Genomic DNA, 19,870 nt, shown 5'->3' on the forward strand with positions numbered 1-19,870 from the left:
AGACTCGGTACAGCAATTTGTGTTTTGTGTCTTGGATATTTTTCATCAAACCCTCCCAAGATGTCTGCCAAGAGGAAATTGTGTTTGCAAATATTAAACCAGTTGTACTGGTAATGCAGTGTTTTACTTAAACCTGACCAATGTACAAATAAGAAACAAAATGGTGTAGAGATGATACAAATGGTATAAAATGAACAAAGAAAATTATGATATATAACAATAATAAAAGAAAATTATGATAAAATATGACTTAAAGATTTTTATTCTTTTTTTTTTTTTAGAGAGGAGAGGGAGAGGCAGAGAGAGGAGAGACAGAGAGAGAGAAGGGGGAGAGGAGCTGGAAGCATCAACTCCCATATGTGCTTTGACCAGGCAAGCCCAGGGTTTCGAACCAGCGACCTCAGCATTTCCAGGTCGATGCTTTATCCACTGCGCCACCACAGGTCAGGCAACTTAAAGATTTTTATAACATCATTTCACAGTACTGTACATATAGCCTACTCAACTTCAACCAAATCGTGTTATGACCGGTCTTTCAGAACCAATTGTGGTCGTAAGTAGAACACTAGCTGTATGTCCATGAGTCTCAGTTTTATAGGCTACCTATGTGTGGAACATAGTTCTTAGCTTTTTCTGTTTTACTTATTTCAATGAGTATAATGTTGTCAAGGTCCATCCATGTTGAAGTAAATGGCACTATGTCATCATTCCTTATGGCTGAATAATATTCCATTGTATATATGTACCACTTCTTATTTATCCAATTATCTATTGAGCAACATTTTGGTTGTTTCTATGTCTTGGCTACTCTAGATAAAATGCTGTGATGAACACTAGGTGCATGTGTCTTTGCATACCAATGTTTTCAAGTTTTAGGGGTAGATACCCAGCAGAGGGATTGATGGGTTATATAGTAATTCTATTCTTATTTATTTTTAAATTTTATTAATTTGTGTTTACATAGATTCTAGGGTCCCCCTTAATACATCCTTCCCACCCCATGTTTGCCAGTACATCCCCCCTGTTCCCCTCCCCATAACGCCCTCCCCCCTCCCGTCCAGGATTTGCTTTTCTGTTCTCATCCCATCCTATCACCCTATCATCCCCTTTCCCTCTGTCCGCTTTCCTTCTGGATCCTTTGATCCCACCTGTCTCTATTCCCTTCCTCAGTTCACATTGTTCCTTGGATTCCTCAAATGAGTGAGGTCATATGATATTTTTCTTTCTCTGCCTGGCTTATTTCACTTAATATAATAGGTTCTAGGTCCATCCATGTTGTCGCAAAAAGTAGTATTTCCTTCTTTTTCATGGCCCCATGGTATTCCATTGTATATATGTATCAATGATTTTTAATCTACTTGACAACTGACGAACAATTGGGCTGTTTCCAGACTTTTGCTATTGTGAACAATGCTGCCATAAACATGGGGGTGCATTTGTCCTTTTGAATCATTGATGTGTTGTTCTTGGGATATATTCCTAAAAGTGGAATGGCTGGGTCAAAAGGCAGTTCCATTTTTAATTTTTTGAGAATCTCTACATTGTTCTCCACAGTGGCTGTACCAGTCTGCATTCCCACCAGCAGTGCAGGAGGGTTCCCTTTTCTCCACATCCTCAACATTCTGTGTTGTTTTGTTAATGAGTGCCATTCTGACTGGTGTGAGGTGATACCTCATTGTGGTTTTAATTTGCATTTCTCTAATGATTAGAGATGTTGAGCACTTTTTCATATGCTTATTGGCCATCTGTATGTCTTCTTTGGAGAAGTGTCTATTCAATTCTTTGGCCCATTTTTTGACTGGATTGTTTATATTCCAGGTGTTGATTTTTACAAGTTCCCTATAAAGTTTGGTTATTAACCCCTTCATCAGACATATTGTCAAATATGTTCTCCCACTGTGTGGTTTGCCTTTTTATTCTGTTCATATTGTCTTTAGCTGTGCAAAAGCTTTTTAGTTTGATATAGATACATTTGTTTATCCTGTCCTTTATTTCCCTTGAGCATGGAGATAAATCAGCAAATATATTGCTGCGAGTGATGTTGGAGAGCTTATTGCCTATATTTTCCTCTAGGATGCTTATGGTTTCATGACTTACATTTAAGTCTTTTATCAATTTTGAGTTTATTTTTGTGAATGGTGTAAGTTGGTGGTCTAGTTTCATTTTTTTGCAGGTACCTGTCCAATTTTCCCAACACCATTTGTTAAAGAGACTGTCTTTAATCCATTGTATGCTATTACCACCCTTGTCAAATATCAAGTGTTCATAAAGGTGCAGGTTTATTTCTGGGTTCTCTGTTCTGTTTCATTGATGTATATGCCTGTTCTCATGCCAGTACCAAGTTGTTTTGAGTACAATGGCCTTGTAGTATAACTTGATGTCCAGAAGTGTGATACCACACACTTTATTGTTATTTTTCAAGATTGCTTTTTCAAGATTCATGTTCTTTTTTGGTTCCATATGAATTTTTGGAATATTTGTTCTATATCTTTGAAGTATGTCCTTGGTATTTTCATAGCAATTGTATTGAATTTATAAATTGCTTTGGGTAATATGAACATTCTAATGATGTTTATTCTTCCTAGCCATGAACACTGTCTATGCTTCCACTTGTTTGTATCTTCTTTGATTTCTTCTATCAACGTTTTATAATTTTCCGAGTACAAATCTTTAACCTCCTTGGTTAAATTTACTCCTAGGTAATTTATATTTTTTTTGTTGCAATAGTGAAGGGGATCGTTTTCTTAATTTCTTTTTCAGACAGATCATTGTTGGTGTATAAAAATGCATGATTTCTGAGTATTAATATTATATCCTAACACCTTGCTGAATTCATTTATCAGGTCCAGTAGTTTTTTGACTGCGACTTTAGGGTTTTCTACGTACAGTATCATATGAGCAGCAAATAATGACAGTTTTACTACTTCTTTTCCAATTTGAATGCCTTTTATTTCTTCTTGTTGTCTGATTGCTGTGGCTACGACTTCAGAAATTATGTTGAATAAGAGTGGTGAAAGGGGCACCCCTACCTTGTTCCTGATCTTAAGGGGATTGCTTTTAACTTTTGCCCATTGAGTATGATGTTGGCTGTGGGCCTGTCATAAATGGCCCTTTATCATGTTGAGGTATGTTCCCTGTATTCCCATTTTGCTGAGAGTTTTGACCATAAATGGGTGCTGAATTTTATCAAATGCTTTTTCTGCATCTATTAATATTATCATGTGGTTTTTGTCCTTCCTTCTGTTTACGTGATGAATCATATCTATTGATTTGCGATATTGTACCAGCCTTGCCACTCGAGAATAAATCCCACTCGATCATAATGTATGTTAAAATGTATTGCTGGATCCAGTTTGCTAATATTTTGTAGAGAATTTTAGCATCTAAATTCATCAGGGTTATTGGCCTATAGTTATCTTTCTTTGTGTTGTCTTTTCCTGATTTTGGAATCAGAATTATGCTCGCCTCATAAAAGGAACTTGGAAGTTTACCCTCTTGAATTTTTTGAAATAGCTTGGGAAGGATAGGAATTAGTTCTTCTTTGAATGTTTGGTAGAATTTGCCTGTGAAGCCATCTGGCCCAGGGCTTTGGTTTGTTGAGAGTTTTTGACAACTGTTTCAAACTCATTGGTTGTAATCAGTCTATTTAGATTTTCTGATTCTTCCAGATTGATTTTTTTTTTTTTTTCTTTTTTCTTTAAGCTGGAAACGGGGAGAGACAGTCAGACAGACTCCCGCATGTGCCCGACCGGGATCCGCCCGGCATGCCCACCAGGGGCAACGCTCTGCCCACCAGGGGGCGATGCTCTGCCCCTCCGGGGCGTCGCTCTGCCGCGACCAGAGCCACTCTAGCGCCTGGGGCAGAGGCCAAGGAGCCATCCCCAGTGCCCGGGCCATCTTTGCACCAATGGAGCCTTGGCTGCGGGAGGGGAAGAGAGAGACAGAGAGGAAGGAGGGGGAGGAGGTGGAGAAGCAAATGGGCGCTTCTCCTGTGTGCCCTGGCCGGGAATCGAACCCGGGTCCCCCGCACACCAGGCCGACGCTCTACCGCTGAGCCAACCGGCCAGGGCCCAGATTGATTATATTTTTCAAGGAATTTGTCCATTTCACTTAGGTTGTCTAATTTTTTGGCATACACTTAGTTCTTCATAGTATTTTCTTACAATCCTTTGTATATCTGTTATGTCTGTTGTTACTTCTCCAACCTCATTTCTAATTTTATTTATTTGAGTCCTTTCTCTTTCTTTCTTGGTGAGCCTGGCTAAGGGTTCCTCGATCTTGTTTACTTTTTCAAGAAACCAGCTCTTGGCTTCATTGATCCTCTGTATTGTTTTTTTAGTCTCTATGTCATTTATTTCTGCTCTTATCTTTGTTATTTCCTCCCTTCTACTTCCTCTAGGCTTTACTTGCTGTTCTTTTTTTTAGTTCTTTTAGTTGCAGGATTAAGTTGTTTATTTGAGCTTTTTCTAGCTTTGTAAGGTTTGCCTGTAATGCTATGAACTTCCCTTTCAGGACTGCTTTTGCTGTGTCCCACAGATTTTGAGTTGTTGTATGCTCATTTTCATTTGTTTCAAGGAAATATTTTTCTTCCTTGATCTCATTGTTGATCGTTATTTAATAACATGCTGTTTAGTTTCAGGTGTTTGAGTGTTTTTCAGTTTTTCTATTGTAGTTCATTTCTAGTTTCATGCCATTGTGGTCAGAGAAGATGCTTGATATGGTTTCAATCTTCTTAAATTTGTTGAGACTCGTTTTATGTGGCAATATGTGGTCTATCCTAGAGAATGTACCATTCATGCTTGAAAAGAATGTATATTCTGCTCCTTTAGGGTGAAAGGTTTTGAAGATATCTATTAAATCCAGTTGATCTTAATGTGTCTCTTAATTCTGCTGTTTCTTTGTTAATTTTCTTTCTTGAGAATCTATCCATTGATGTTAGTGGGGTATTGAAATCCCCTACTATTATAGTATTGCTGCTGATCTCTCCCTGTATGTTCATCAAAATCTGCTTTATATATTTCGGTGCTCCTATATTAGGTGCATAGATATTTATAACGATTATCTCTTCCTGTGGAATTGCTCTCTTTATCATTATGTAGTGACCTTCTTTAACCTTTACTATCAGGGGTCGTCAAACTTTTTATAAAAACCGCCCACTTTTGCAGTGCTAGTCAACCTGGTCCCTACCGCCCACTAGTGGGCGGTCCAGCTTTCATGGTGGGCCAATCGCAGCGCTGTTTGGTTGCGTGGTAGGGACCAGGTTGACCAGCACTGCAAAAGTGGGCGGTTTTTATAAAAAGTTTGAAGACCCCTGCATATAGCTTTTGTTTTAAAAGGTATTTTGTCAGATACAAGTATTGCTACCCCAGCTTTTTATTTCATTTCCATTTGCATGAAAAAATTTTTTCCATCCTTTTACTTTGAGTCTATGTGTATCCTTTGTTTTGAGGTAGGTCTCCTGTAGACAGCACATTTACGGGTCCTGTTTTCTGATCCTTTCAGCTACCCTATGTCTTTTGATTGGAGCATTTAATCCATTTACATTTAAAGTTATTATTGATATGTAGTTGTTTATTGCCACTTTTTTCTTTAAATCTATATTCCTCTTTTACTACACATACACACACACATACACACACACACACACACACACACACACACACACACACACAGTTTGTTCTGTCTACAGCAGGTCCCTTAACATTTCTTGCAGCACTGGTTCCATTGTGATGAATTCTGTGAGTTTTTTTTTTTTTTTGTCTGGGAAGCTTTTTTTCTCCTTCAAAATTAAAGGATAGTCTTGTTGGATAAAGAAGTCTTGGTTGTAGGGTTTGGTTCTGCATTACTTTGAATATTTCTTGGTCAATCCCTTCTGGCTTCAAGTGTTACTGTTGAGAAGTCGGATGTCATACTTATGGGTGTTCCTTTGTAGGTGATTGTTTTTCTCCTACAGCTTTTAATATTCTTTGTTAGTTTTGATACTTTGATTATGATATGTCTTGGTGTGGGTCTCTTTGGGTTCTTTTTTAATGTGGTTCTCTCTGCTTCTTGAACTTGTGTGACTCCTGCATCAATTCAGGAAAATTTTCAGCTAAAATTTTTTCAACGAGCTTCTCTAGTCCTTGTTCTTTCTCTTCTCCTTCAGGAATCCCTATTATGCGGATATTGTTTTTCTTCATGATGTCACAGAGCTCTCTTAAAGTTTCCTCAGACTTTTTAATCCTCTTTTCTTTTTGCTTTTCTGGCTTCCATGCTTTCGCTTATCTTGTCCTCTAAGTCACTGATTTGATCCTCTGCTTCATCCAGCCTGCTTTTAATTCCTTCTAGTGTAGTCTTCATTTCTGATATTGTTTGTCATTTCTGTCTGGTTCTTCTTTATGATTTCCGTGTCCTTTTTGATGCTTACAATATCTTTATTGAGGTGTTCATTAAGTCCATCCATTGTAGCTTTGAGACCCTTAAGCATCCTAACGATCATTATTTTATACTCTGCATCCGGTAATTTGATTACTTCTGATTCTTCCAGGACTTTTTCTGAGGATTTATCTTGTTGAAGCATATGACTTATGCTTTTCTGCCTTCCCATTATGTATGACTTGTAGGCTTCTTCCAGTTGTGGTCTCCTTACCTAGTAGGGCCGCTTTGAAGTCTTGATTTGTTTGTTTTCTTCTCAGTTTTCTTAACTCGGTGGTAATCTTATTTACTGATCTCAGCAGAGGTTTATTTGAAAGTGCATCCAGGAATGCAGTGGGTGTAATCTCTGAGACTCTGCCAGCTACTCTCTGGGGGCATGGTGTTTCCTCAGCTTCAGTAGAAGGAGGTGTATCTCAGATCTCCATGGAGACCCGAGTTTCTGCCCCTCCTCCCCACTTCCTGTTTTCAGCTGTCTTTTTGTGCTGATTGGAACTGGAGAGCTTTCTGGAGGTGGGTCACCAGGAACCACTTTAGGCTTGTGGTGTTTGGAGTGATCAACTCCTCCCCCAACTATGGCCGACTCTGCACTGGATGAGTCAACTTCCCAGGTCATCCCATGCATTCCTTTGCTGGTCACCGTCTGTCACTCTCTCCCCCCCTTTCCTTTTGGAAGACAAGCCAGTCCTCTAAGCCCACCTCATTTCCAGGTCCCCAGGCAAGTGGCTGTGAGTGATATTTTCTGCTCTTCTCCTTGTAATGAGAGCCCTTCTGGGCTCTCACCCTCACCCGCCCCTAGCTCCTGGAAGCAGGGGAGCCCCCACCACACATCCACACTCCCTACCAGGCTTGGTGTGGCTCGTTCTTTGCTCCTTGGTTTTTGAGACCTGTTCTTTTAGTCTAAAGTTGGTTTTTCATGCTGATTGTTCCTAAATTAATTTGTAATCCAGTTTGGTAGTGTTAGCTGGGAGTCTGTGCGTCTGCCTACTCTGCTGCCATCTTCTATCAATCTCTGTTCTTATTTTTTGAGGAACTACCATACTTTCTTCCATAAAGGTTGAGCTAATTTGCATTCCCACCAGCAATGAATGACAGTTACTTTTTCTCCAAAGTCTCTCCAACATTTGTTATTACCTGTCTTGTTGATAATAACCAACCTAACAGGTGTAAAGTGGTATCTCATTGTAGATTTGATTTGCATTTCTCGAATAGCTAATGAAGATGACCCTCTTTTCATATATCTGTTGGCCATTTGTACGTCTTCTTGGGAGAAGTGTCTGTTAGGTTCTCTTCCTATTTTTTAATTGGATTGTTTACTTGCTTGTTACTAAACTTTGTGAAATCTTTAAATATTTTGGATATTATCCTCTTATCAGAGCTGTTGTTTATAAATATAATCTCTCACTTGGTTGACTGTCTCTTTGTTTAGTGATTGCTTTCTTTTGCTGTGCAGAAGTTTCTTAGTTTGATAGAGACCGATTCATTTATTGTTGCCTTTGGGGTCAAATTCATAAAATGTTCTCTGTGGCCAAGGTCTAAGAGTTTAGTAACTATGTTTTCTTCTATGTGATTTATTGTTTCAGATCTTATATTTAGGTTTTTTATCCATTTTTATATAACTTTTGTGAAGAGGACAAACTGTAATTATGTTTTATTTTTTGCATTTGGCTTTCTAATTTTCCCAGTACCATTTATTGATAAGGCTTTCTTTTCTCCAGTGTGTGGTCTTGGCTCCTTTATTGAAAATGATTTGTCAATTGTGGTTTTATTTCTGGGCTCTCTTAATTCTGTTCCACTGGTCTGTATGTCTATGTTTTCTGCCAACACCATGCTGTTTTCATTATTTTGGTGCTATAGTATAATTTGAAGGCAGGTAGTGTGATACTTCCAGCTTCATTTTTTCCCCCCAGGATTGCTTTGGCTATTTGTTTTTTTTGTTGTTGTTTTTTGTTTTTTTTTGTATTTTTCTGAAGCTGGAAATGGGGAGAGACAGTCAGACAGACTCCCGCATGCGCCCGACCGGGATCCACCTGGCACGCCCACTAGGGGCGATGCTCTGCCCACCAGGGGGCGATGCTCTGCCCCTCCGGGGCGTCGCTCTGCCGCGACCAGAGCCACTCTAGCGCCTGGGGCAGAGGCCAAGGAGCCATCCCCAGCGCCCGGGCCATCTTTGCTCCAATGGAGCCTTGGCTGCGGGAGGGGAAGAGAGAGACAGAGAGGAAGGGGGGGGTGGAGAAGCAAATGGGCGCTTCTCCTGTGTGCCCTGGCCGGGAATCGAACCCGGGTCCCCAGTATTTGGGTTTTTTTATGGTTCCCTACAAACCTGGTGATTTTTTTATATATTTCCTTAAAATATTACATTGGGATTTTGATGGGTATTGCATTAAATTTGCATACTGACTTAGGTAATATGGCCATTTTGACTATGTTGATTCTTCCAATCCTTGAACAAGAAATACTTTCCCATTCTGCTGTGTTATTTTCAATTTCTTTCAATAATGCTTTGTAGTTTTCAGTATACAGGTCCTTCACATACTTTAAGTTTATTCCTAGGTATTTTACTTTTTGTTGTTGCATTTTTAAAAGGAATTGCTTTCTAGAGTTCATCATTGGTGTATAGAAAAGCAATAGGCTTTTGTATGATATATTGATTTTGTATTCTGCTACTTTACTGTATTGGTTTATAGTTTCTAAGAGTTTTTCAATGGAGTCTTTGGGTTTTCTAGATACTAAATTATGTCATCTGCAAAAAGTGTTACCTTTACTTCTTCTTTCCCGATATGGATGCCTTTATTTCTTTCTCTTGCCTGATTGCTCTGGCTAAAATTTTCAGAACTATGTTAAATAAGAGTGGGGAGTGTGGGCAACCTTTTCTTGTTCTTAATTTTATAGGAAACGCCTTCAATCTTTTATCATTTAGTATGATATTAGCTGACGGTTTGTCATGGATGGCCTTTTTTGAGGTACTTTCCTTTTATATCCATTTTATTTAGTGTTTTAAATATAAAGGGATGTTGTATCTTATCAAATGCCTTTTCTGCATCTATTGATAAGATCATATAATTTTTGTTCTTTGTTTTGTTGATGTAGTGTATTACATTGATAGATTTATGTATGTTGAAACAACCTTGTGCTCCTGGCATGAATACCTCTTAATTGAGATGCATAATTTTTTTAATGTGTTGTATTCGATTTGCTAGCATTTTGTTCAAGATTTTTGCATCTGTATTCATTAGAGATATTGGTCTGTAGTTTTCTTTTTTTGTGTTGTCCTTGCCAGGTTTTGGTATCAGGGTTGGGCTGGCCTCACAAAATGTGTGAGGGAGTATTGCTTCTTCTATTTTTTTTGAAAGACTTTGAGAAGAATAGTTACCAATTTCCTTTGAATGTTTGGTAGAATTCACTAGTGTAGCTATCTGGTTCTAGGCTTTCAGTTTTGGGATTGTTTTTGATACTGTGTTTCTATTTCCTCCCTGGTAATGGGTCTATGTAGGCTGTCCACTTCCTCCTAACTCAGTCTAGGAAAATTACATAGTTCTAAGAATTTATTCATTACTTCTAGATTGTTGAATTTGGTGGCATATAATCTTCCATAGTATTCTGCAATTATACTTTGTATACCTATGATGTCTGTGGTAATTTCTCCTCTTTTGTTTCAAAATTTGCTTATATAAGTCTTTTCTCTTTTTTCCTTAGTGAGTCTAGCCAGAGGTTTGTCGTTTTTATTGTTTGAAAGAACCAGCTTTTTTTTTTTTTTTGTATTTCTCTGAAGCTAGAAACCGGGAGAGACAGTCAGACAGACTCCCGCATGCACCCGACCGGGATCCACCCAGCACGCCCACCAGGGGGCGATGCTCTGCCCCTCTGGGGCGTCGCTCTGCCGCGACCAGAGCCACTCTAGCGCCTGGGGCAGAGGCCAAGGAGCCATCCCCAGCGCCTGGGCCATCTTTGCTCCAATGGAGCCTTGGCTGCAGGAGGGGAAGAGAGAGACAGAGAGGAAGGAGAGGGGGAGGGGTGGAGAAGCAGATGGGCGCTTCTCCTGTGTGCCCTGGCCAGGAATCGAACCCGGGACTTCCACATGCCAGGCCGACGCTCTACCACTGCGCCAACCGGCCAGGGCCAAACCAGCTTTTTCTTTTATTAATTTTTTATACTTTTTCTATCCTCTATTTTATTTAGTTCTGCTTCAATTTTACTATTTCCTTTCTTTTGGTGATGTTGGGTTGCCTTTGATCTTTTATCTAGTTCTTTGAGATGTGATGATAGGTTGTTAACTTGGGATGTCTCGTTTCTTGATATAAGCCTGTAAGATATGAACTTCCCTCTTTGTGTGTGTGTGTGTGTGTGTGTGTGTGTGTGTGTGTGTGTGTCAGAGATAGAGTCAGAGAGAGGGGCAGACAGACAGGAAGGGAGATGAGAAGCATCAATTCTTCGTTGTGGCACCTTATTTGTTCATTGATTGCTTTCTCATATGTGCCTTGATCGGGTGGCTACAGCAGACCAAGTGACTCCTTGCTCGAGGCAGCGACCTTGGGCTTAAGATGGTGAGTCTTGCTCAAACCAGATGAGCCCTACCTCAAGCTGGCAACCTCTGGGTCTCACACCTGGGTCCTCTACGTCCCAGTCCGAAACTCTATCCACTGTGCCAACACCTAGTCAGGGCAAACTTCCCTCTTATTACTGCTTTCACTGCATCCCAGAAATTTTGATTTGTTGTCATTTTCATTTGTCTGCATATATCTTTTGCTTTCTCCTTTTATTTCTTTAGTCATTATTCTAGAAGTGTGTTGTTTAATTTCCATATTTGTTGAGTTTCTTTACTTCCTTTTTGCAGTTGAATTCTAACTTCTAAGCCTTATGGTCAGAAAAAATGCTTGGTATAATTCTAATCTTCCTCAACTTGTTTATGTTAGTTTTGTGGCCCAACGTATGGTTTATCCTTGAGAATGTTCCATGCATACTAGAAAAGAAAGTATAATCTGTTGCTTTGGGATGAAATGTCTTATAAATGTCTATTATTTCCATTTGGTCTAGTGTGTCATTTAAGGTTGATATTTCTTTATTGATTTTGTTTGGATGATCTATCTGAAGCTGTCAATAGTATGTTGAGATTCCAAGTATGATTATGTTTTCTGTCTGTTTTTATTTTTATATCAGTTAGTTGCTGTCTTATGTATTTGGTGCTCCCTGATCTGATGATAACCCAATGTGCCTTCCTTTATATGTTATGTTCTTCTTTTACCTAGCTGCCTTGAGAATTCTTTTCTGTCATTTTATTTTGACAATTCAGGCATCCCTCACCATATTGTGGCTCACTTTTTGCAGTCTCACCGTAATACAGATTTTTTTGCTATATTTGTGGGATTTTGCAGTATGTAGGTATTTTCATATATTTCTTGTTTTAATTATTTTTGTGGTAAAATAAGCATTTTCTAGCCTAAAAATTGAAAGGGTTTATAAGAGTGTGGGAAAGGTTAATAACAGTATGGGAAAAATTTAGAAGTGTGCAGAGGGTTCATAAAGCCTTAAAAAATATATAAATAATAAAATAAATTTAAGGTCATTACTTTGCAGATTTTCACCTATCACAGGGTGTTTGGAACCTAACCCCCACAATAGACAAGGGACCACTGTATATATTAAAAAACGTTATGTCCCCTTTATCAGTATGAAATGTCCATCTCTGTCTCTGGTTACCTTTGTTGTCCTGAAGTCAGCATTGTCAGATACTAGATGGCAACATCTGTTTTTCCTTGGGTATTATTATTTGCTTGAAAATTGTTTTTCAACTTTTCACTTTAAGTCTACTTTTGTCCTTGCAGTTTTGATGTATCTCTTGAAGGCAGCATATGGATGGGTTTTGACTTTTGATCCAATCTGCTCCTCTGTGCCTCTTGATTGATGAGTTCAGTCCTTTTACTTTTAAGGTAGTTACTGACGATTGAGGATTTCCTTAGCCATTTTATGTTTTGTTTTCTGGTAGCTTTGTTTTTGTTTGGTGGCATTCTGTACTTCTTTCCTGTTTCTTCTCTTCTTAAGCTACGGTATGTATTTCAGTAGTGGCTTTTTTGTGGGTTGTTACAATTAGGTTATTAAGAGAAAAATGCTCATATATGTAAGACTCCTTTGTCTTATGAGTGCTTCTGCATTCCATCCTCATTTACCTCTGTAGATTTTCATCTTCTCCCCTTTTACGTTATTATTGTCATAGATTATCCCTGTTCTTATTGTGACCTTGTTGAAGCTTTTAATGTGTAGTTTTGGTTTTTTGGGTTTTTTTTGGTATCTGGTCAAATAACCACCTTTAATAGCTTCTGCAGTGATTATTTTCTGGTGAAAAATTCCCTCAGCTTCTGTATGTTTGCAAAAGTTCTTATTTCTTTTTCCTATTTGAAGGACAGCTTTGATGGATATAGTAGTCTTGGCTGGTCATTCCTCTCTTTCAGTACTTTGAATGTTTGGTTCCATTTCCTTCTGGGTTGTACAGTTTCTGCTGAGAAGTTTGATGATAAGCTAATGGGCCTTCCTTTATATGTTGTACTCTTCTTTTCCCTAGCTGCCTGGAAGATTCTTTAATCTCAATGCTTTTTGATAATTTTATTACAATGTACCTTGGAGAAGATCTCTTTGGGTTGAGGTAACTAGGTGTTCTGTTTGATTCTTGGATTCGAGGATCTAATTCATTCCATAGGCTTGGGAAGTCTTCATCACTTTTTTTGTTTGAATAGGTTCTATATCCCTTCTCCCTCTCTTCTTCTGATATACCCATTATTCTTATATTGCTCTTTCTGTTGGAATCAGACAGATTCTTTTTGTAGAGCTCTATAATTTTTTTAAAAAAATTTGCGAGTCTCTTCTTCTGTAGCATCTCTCTAGTTGCCTATGTTTTATGTCATTGATTCTCTTCTCATCTGGCCTGTTTTATTAGGTAAACTTGCCACTTCAGTTTTCAATTTATGTACTGAGTTCTTCATCTCTGTTGTTAAAGTTTCAATTTCCTTGGTAAAGTACTTACTTTGTTTACTAGTTTTTGAACTCATGAATAAATTGCCTGTCAATATTTTCTTGCATCTCACTGTGTATTTTCAGAACTTAAATTTTGAATTCTCTATTGTCCAAGGTTTCCATGTGGCTGAGGTTTGCCTTCTGGAGATTTTTCATTTTCTTTCTGAACTGCATGTCTTTCTTGTATAGCCATGATATTCAATTTCTTCTTCCTTGATGGCATTTGAGAGTGGTATTGTTAAGAACTCTAACAAAAATAACTCAAAAATGGAAAATAAACGTGAAAAATATAATGAAAAATGTGAATTTAAAAAATTACTAGTATAAAAGAAAAGCACAAAACATGAATAGCAGAAACCAAAAATAAGAATAAAAATACAAAAATGAAATAACATGAAACTTAAAAGAAGAAAATAAAAAAAGAAAAAAATATTTCCATTTTGAGAGGTTTTTCTGTTTTCTTCCGGTACATGGTGGTGTATTAAAAATTTTAGCTCTCCCCAAACCCCGACCGCCGGTCTGGCACGCGGCTGCGCCCACCGGTTCCGCACTGCCGCCGCCGTCACTGCTGCCGCCCCGCCGCCCCGCCGCTCCCCCGGCCCGCGGGCCGCCCGGGCTAGTGCGCGAGTCAGGCCGCCTCGGCCCCAGGCCCCCGTGCCCGCCACCTCGCCGCGCCCTGGCCAGGCGTGGATGGAGGGCGCCGCGAGTCCTAACCACTGCTCGGCGTGACGCGGGCCCTGCGCCCACCATGTCCTACCCGCAGGGTTACCTGTACCAGGCGCCCGGGTCGCTGGAGCTTTACTTGTGCCCAGCGTACGGCGCGTCGGCCCTGGCGGCGCCGCTCAGTGAGGAGCTGGCGCGCTCGGTGTCGGGCTCCGCGTTCAGCCCTTACCCGGGCTCGGCGGCCTTCACGGCTCAGGCAGCCACCGGCTTCGGCAGTCTGCTGCAGTATTCGGCCGCCGGCTTCCCGTCCTACATGGGTGCGCCCTACAACGCGCACACGACTGGGATGACGGGCGCCATCAGCTACCATCCGTATGGTAGTGCGGTCTACCCATACCAACTGAATGACCCAGCCTACCGCAAGAACGCCACGCGGGATGCCACCGCAACGCTCAAGGCCTGGCTCAACGAGCACCGCAAGAACCCCTAACCTACCAAAGGCGAAAAGATCATGCTGGCCATCATCACCAAGATGACCCTCACACAGGTCTCCACCTGGTTCGCCAATGCGCGCCGGCGCCTCAAAAAGGAGAATAAGATGATGTGGGCCCCGAGGAACAAAAGCAAGGACGAGGACGAGGGTGACGCAGCCAGGAGCAAGGAGAGTCCAGAAAAGGCGCAGGAGGGCACCGAGACATCTGCAGAGGACGAAGGGATCAGCCTGCACGTCGACTCGCTCACGGATCACTTGTGCTCTGCCGAGTTGGACGGGGAGAAGCTGCCGTGCCGTGCCGGGGACCCCCTATGCGAATCGGGCTCCGAGTGTAAGGATAAGTACGACAACCTGGAGGATGAGGATGACGATGACGATGAGGAGGAGGGCGAGCGGGACCTGGCGTCATCCAAGGCTGTGACCTCGTCACCACTCACCGGTGTGGAAGCACCGTTGCTGAGCCCCCCGCCCGAGGCCGCACCTCGTGGTGGCAGCGGCAAGACACCCCTGGGCAGCCGGACGACGTCGCCAGGCGCGCCGCAGCCTGCCAGGAAGCCCAAGCTGTGGTCTCTGGCGGAGATCGCCACATCGGACTTCAAGCAGCCGAGCATGGGCCCAGGCTGCACACCACCGGGGCTGCCTACGGCTGCAGCTCCAGCCTCGTCCGGGGCACCGCCGGGCAGCTCGCCTTACCCCGCGTCGCCACTAATGGGTCGCCACCTCTACTACACGTCGCCCTTCTATGGCAACTACACAAACTACGGGAACTTGAACGCGGCACTGCAGGGCCAGGGGCTTCTGCGGTACAACGCGGCGGCCTCGGGCCCGGGAGAGACGCTGCATGCAGCGCCCAAGGCAGCCAGCGACGCGGGCAAGGCAGGTGCGCACCCACTGGAGCCCCACTACCGGCCCCCGGGCAGCGGTTACGAGCCCAAGAAAGATGCCAGTGAGGGCTGCTCGGTGGTTGGTGGGGGTGTCCAGCCCTACCTATAGAAGGGCCCTGCTCAGCAATGCAAGTAGGTGTCACAATTGCTTTGGAAAAAATAAATTTAGGCCATTCTCTCTTCCCAAGTTCATAAATATACAGACATAAAAAGCTGCTCTCTCACCCGGACCGCATCTTGTGCCACTGTAAAAGAAGGAACCACAGAGCATTGTCAACCCAGACTAATGGAACAGACTTTTGTTGGATATATGTGAATTTGTTGACATAGTATAGCTTCCCCAATGTATGTGTGACTTTTGAAAACAATCTTTTTTCTCAGGATATCTTGAATTGATCACTTCATTGCCACGGTATATATGCTATAGGTATGATAGAATTTACTGTAAAATTTATTTGTAAAAGATGTACAAGTAGAAACAAAACGTGATTGAAGAACTTGAGTACTTAAAAAGTGGAAACAAATTTGATATTTATTTTTATAATGATATAAAGCTTCTAGTAATTTGTGCAAGTTGTATTGCAACGGAATCTAAACTTTTTGTAAATAAATTCTGCCTGGTTTTTATTTGAACATTGCTGGTTATACAATCTTTGTTGGTTGTTTAACAATAATTCTTTACTAATTTATATCTTAAATTGTAAATAAAAACAGACTAGACTACAAAAAAAAAATTTTAGCTCTGTGAAATTCCTGGGCTGACCTCTGCTAAGATGTTGCTATTGCAATTGCAATGATGTAGTGGGGCTTTAGTTGTGTTGGTGGGTGGGGCGTGTTGGCATTGGCCATGGCATGTGGATGTGAGGGCTTTATGGCTTTCGCAATGGGGATCTCAGGCCCAGGAACTCCTCCACACATCTCAACAGACCAGGGGACTGGACACAGAGAACCTTCATTATTCAGGGAAGAGAGTAGCTCTGGAGTTAGCTGTGGGGTCTTTCTGTGCCACACTCCATACCCTGCAGGGAGACAGAGGTGGGATTTCGGAGGCTGAGGAAGGCTGTACTTTGGCTTTCTCTGTCTCTGTGCCAAGTGTGGGCTGCAGGTAGACCACGGGAACACTGGCCGTGACCTCTTGTTTTGCTACCATTTTGGTTTAGTATTTCCACCTTTGTCCCTCGATATCACCACACTTTAGTCTTCTCTGTCTCTGCTGAGTGCAGGCTGTAGGCAGACCGTGAGAACACTGGCTGTGATCCCCATGTTTGGCTGGTTTAGTTCAGTATCTCCCTTTCTGCCCCTCTATCTCACCGCTCCTTCTGGCAGAAGACCCAGCCACTCCACGTTTCCCAATCCATACCCCTCAGACAAAACCCAGGTAGCTGAACTTCCCCCTTCACCATTGTCCAGCAGAGAAAAAAACCCTAGTCATTCGTGGTTTGTCTCCTCTCCAGAGCCAGCTGCGAATCTGTTTTATCTGATGCTCCACTTTTCATCCATTCCCACGTTTAGTTCACTTGACACATGAATGTTTCAGGCATGCGTGTGAGCCCAGCTGAAGTTCCTTTGCTTCATTATAGTTATCCAATTTGCTGAAATTTCAAGAGGAAAAATCAGGAGTATCTCTCATGCTGCCATTACTCTGACATCATCACCATTTTTAATTTTTTTGAGGAAATGTCATAGTGTTTTCCACAGTGGTTGCACAAGTCTGCTTTCCTACCAGCAGTACAAGAGTATTTGTTCCCTTTTCTCCAAATCCTCTCATTTGTTAATGAAGGCCATTCTGCCAGGTGTGAGGTGATATCTCATTGTGATTTTAATTTACATTAATGATTAGTGACATTGAGCATTTTTTCATATGGCTATTGGCCATCTGTATTGCCTCTTTGGAGGTGTCTATTCAGGTCCTTTGCCCATTTTTAAAATTGGATTATTTACCTTCCTAGTGTTGAGTTTTAGAAGTTCTTTATAAATTTTGGTTATTAATTCCTTAATCATATCAGCAAATATGTTCTCCCATCGAGTAGGCTTTTTACTTTGTAGATGGTGTCTTTTGCTGTGCAAAATCTTAGTTTGATATAGTCCTTTTTGTTTATTTTGTTTTTTATTTCACTTGCCCACAAAGACATACCGGCAAAAATATTGCTGAGACTGTAGTGCCTATGTTTTCTTCCAAGAGTTTTATGGTTTTGTGACTTATATTTAAGTCTTTTATCCATTTTGAGTTTGTTTTTGTGAATGTTATGTTAGTGGTCTAGTTTCATTCTTTTGTATGTACCTGTCCAATTTTCCCAATAATATATAATGAAGAGACTGTCTGTACTCCATTGTTTACTTGCCTCCTTTTCTCTGGGTTCTCTGTTCTGTTTCATTGATCTGTATGCCTGTTCTTTTTTTTTTTTTTAATTAAATTTAATGCAGTGACATTGATAAATCAGGGTACATATGTTGAGAAAACATCTCCAGATTACTTAGACATTTGATTGTGCTGTATACCCCTCCCCCAAAGTCAAATTGTCTTCTCTAACCTTCTATCTGGTTTTCTTTGTGCCCTTCCCCTCCGCCACCCCCTCTCTCCTTCGTTGCCCCATCCCCAGTCCCCCCACCCCCATTGCCATCACATTCTTGTTCATGTCTCTGAGTCTCATTTTTATGTCCCATCTAAGTACGGATTCATATAGTTCTTAGTTTTTTCTGATTTACTTATTTCACTCCGTATAATGTTATCAAGGTCCATCCATGTTATTGTAAATGATCCGATGTCATCATTTCTTATGGCTGAGTAGTATTCCATAGTATATATGTACCAAAGCTTTTTAATCCACTCGTCCTCTGACGGACACATGGGCTGTTTCCAGATCTTCAATATTGTGAACAATGCTGCCACAAACATGGGGGTGCATTTCTCCTTTTGGAGCCGTTCTATGGTGTTCTTGGGGTATGTCCCTAAGTGGGATAGCTGGGTCAAAAGGCAGTTTGATTTTCATTTTTTTGAGGAACCTCCATACTGTTTTCCACAGTGACTGCACCAGTCTGCATTCCCACCAGCAGTGGAGGAGGGTTCCCTTTTCTCCACATCCTCGCCAGCACTTATTCTGTGTTGTTTTGTTAATGAGTGCCATTCTGGCTGGTGTGAGGTGATATCTCATTGTGGTTTTAATTTGCATTTCTCTAATGATTAGTGATGTTGAGCATTTTTTCATATGCCTATTGGCCATCTTTGGAGAAGTGTCTATTCATTTCTTTTGCCCATTTTTTGATTGGATTGTTTGTCTTCCTGGTGTTGAGATTTACAAGTTCTTCATAAATTTTGGTTATTAACCCCTTATCAGACGCATTGTCAAATATGTTCTCCCATTGTGTAGTTTGTCTTTTTATTCTGTTCTTATTGTCTTTAGCTGTGCAAAGCTTTTTAGTTTGATAGAGTCCCATTTGTTTATCCTGTCTTTTATTTCACTTCCCCGTGGAGATAAATCAGCTAATATATTGCTCCGAGAGATGTCGGAGAGCTTACTGCCTATGTTTTCTTCTAAGATGCTTATGGTTTCATGGCCTACATTTAAGTCTTTTATCCATTTTGATTTTATTTTTGTGAGTGGGGTAAGCAGGTGATCTAATTTCATTTTTTTGCAGGTAGCTGTCCAATTTTCCCAACACCATTTGTTAAAGAGGCTATCATTACTCCATTGTATTTCCTTACCTCCTTTGTCAAATATCAGTTGTTCATAGAGTTGTGGGTTTATTTCTGGGTTCTCTGTTCTGTTCCATTGATCTATATGCCTGTTCTTATGCCAGTACCAGGCTGTTTTGAGTACAATGGCCTTGTAGTCTAACTTGATATCAGGAAGTGTGATACTTCCCACTTTAATCTTCCTTTTTAAGATTGCTGAGGCTATTCGTGTTCTTATTTGGTTCCATATAAATTTTTGGATTATGTGATCTACATCTTTGAAGGATGTCATTGGTATTTTAATTGATATTGCATTGAATTTATAGATTGCTTTGGGTAACACAGACATTTTAATGATGTTTATTCTTCCTAACCATGAGCACGGTATATGCTTCCACTTGTTTGTATCTTCCTTGATTGCTTTTATCAAAGCTTTGTAATTTTCCGAGTACAGGTCTTTAGTCTCCTTGGTTAAGTTTACTCCTAGGTACTTTATTTTTTTGGTTGTAATAGTGAAGGGAATTGATTCCTTAATTTCTCTTTCTGACTGTTCACTGTTGGCATATAAAAATGCCTCTGATTTCTGAGTATTGGTTTTATATCCTGCCACTTTGCTGAATTCATTTATCAGGTCCAGTAGTTTTTTGACTGAGACCTTAGGGTTTTCTATATACAATATCATATCATCTGTAAGTAATGATAGTTTTACTTCTTCTTTTCCAACTTGAATTCCTTTTATTT

The 19,870-nt window shown here is 40.7% G+C and overlaps 1 protein-coding gene and 1 pseudogene across 1 annotated transcript in view; one reads left to right on the forward strand and one right to left on the reverse strand.

The window, feature by feature from the left end:
* Positions 1–19,870, reverse strand: part of BMT2 (base methyltransferase of 25S rRNA 2 homolog) — a 168,906-nt gene that overhangs the window by 81,965 nt on the left and 67,071 nt on the right. The gene's annotated exons all lie outside the window — the stretch shown is intronic.
* LOC136393510 (iroquois-class homeodomain protein IRX-2 pseudogene) lies at positions 14,165–15,873 on the forward strand (annotated as a pseudogene).

This window comes from Saccopteryx leptura, chromosome 2, assembly GCF_036850995.1.
Source record: "Saccopteryx leptura isolate mSacLep1 chromosome 2, mSacLep1_pri_phased_curated, whole genome shotgun sequence".
Lineage (NCBI taxonomy): Eukaryota > Metazoa > Chordata > Mammalia > Chiroptera > Emballonuridae > Saccopteryx > Saccopteryx leptura.